Source organism: Sminthopsis crassicaudata, chromosome 3 (assembly GCF_048593235.1).
Source record: "Sminthopsis crassicaudata isolate SCR6 chromosome 3, ASM4859323v1, whole genome shotgun sequence".
NCBI classification, from domain to species: domain Eukaryota; kingdom Metazoa; phylum Chordata; class Mammalia; order Dasyuromorphia; family Dasyuridae; genus Sminthopsis; species Sminthopsis crassicaudata.
This window is the reverse complement of record NC_133619.1, coordinates 309,177,032-309,178,396: the sequence shown is the minus strand read 5'-3', so window position 1 is coordinate 309,178,396 and position 1,365 is coordinate 309,177,032.

Here is a 1,365-nt window from a genome sequence, read left to right as displayed (position 1 = left end):
CCTGTAATTGGAGCAGGTGATTTCTCATAGCTCTCCTTCCTTTTCCCAGAATCTTTCCCAAAAGGACATTTTCTCAAAAGTTAATTTCTTCTTTCTACTTATTTGTCTCTAAAGTCAATTTTGATGATAAACATGGTCAACCATGACATTGTAGGCCTATCTGTATTATTGTATGGTACAATGGAAAAAGTGAAGTACATGGAAGAGGAGAGAGAAAGAGAGAAAGAGAGAGAAGAGGGAAAGAGGGAGGAAGAGAGAGAAAGAGGGAAGGAAGGAGAGACAGACAGACAGATCGACAGAGAGAGACAGAGACAGAAAGAGAGACAGAGTCAGAGAGAGACAGAGACAGAGAAAGAGACACACAGAGAGAGATACGGTGGGGAGCAGGGAAGAAAGGAGGGAGGAACAAGACAATTTAAAACTGTGGCAATTTGCTAGACCACTATTTTTTCCAACTGGGCTTGAGAGAGAACAAAAAAGAATTATTGATTTAGATTTACAACTTTCCAGAGCATAGAGATTTTAACTGGCACCTCTGTTCTGGGCAATGAATTACTCAGCAATTTAGGGTATTAGAGGCTATCTTTATCTATCTGGATAGCTTTGGGAGGCAGGTGTTTTGGTAAAGGTTAAACAAACAGCTCTGTAAAGAAACTGTATATATATGACTGTGAGGTAATTGTTAACATATTGCCCATCACTTTAAGTCTAGATAACCAATAAAATAATTAAAGCTCTAATTTGTAGCATGTGGCAATTCCCAATAAAATGATTACACTGGAAATTTAGCTCCAGGGCACCCTGCAAGGGCATTGACATGTTCTTTCCTACAGTTTTTGAAAGAGGTTCCCCCAACATACCTGGAGGAAAAGAAAATAAAGAATTAGGGCAAGAAGCCTAAAACTTTTTGGATGCAGGACCCTTTTACATTTTTAAACATTATTGAGGAGTCCCCAAAGTTCTTTTGTTTCTGTGGGTTATATTTAGTGATGTTTACTATATTAGAAATTAAATAGCATTAGTATTATCCTGAAAATACCTACTCTAGAGGACTAGTCTAGAGAAAGACAACCTCCATCTCATCAGCGCAGACTAGCACCATGCTTTTTCACCAGACCTAGAATTAAAACAAAAAAATATCTCATATAAAAGACCATTGAGAAATATTCATAAGTGACCTTGCTTCACCTGGGCAAGAAACCTATAATATTCTCCTGGAGGTGGATTCTTCAATCTTCAAAACATAAGATATTTTGCAAGATTTATTAATGGGAAATTAACCTTCACTTCAAGACCACTCATATTTAATAGCTCCCTCCTTATAAATCTTATCAGACAAACATGACAGCCACAATCTTCCCCCCA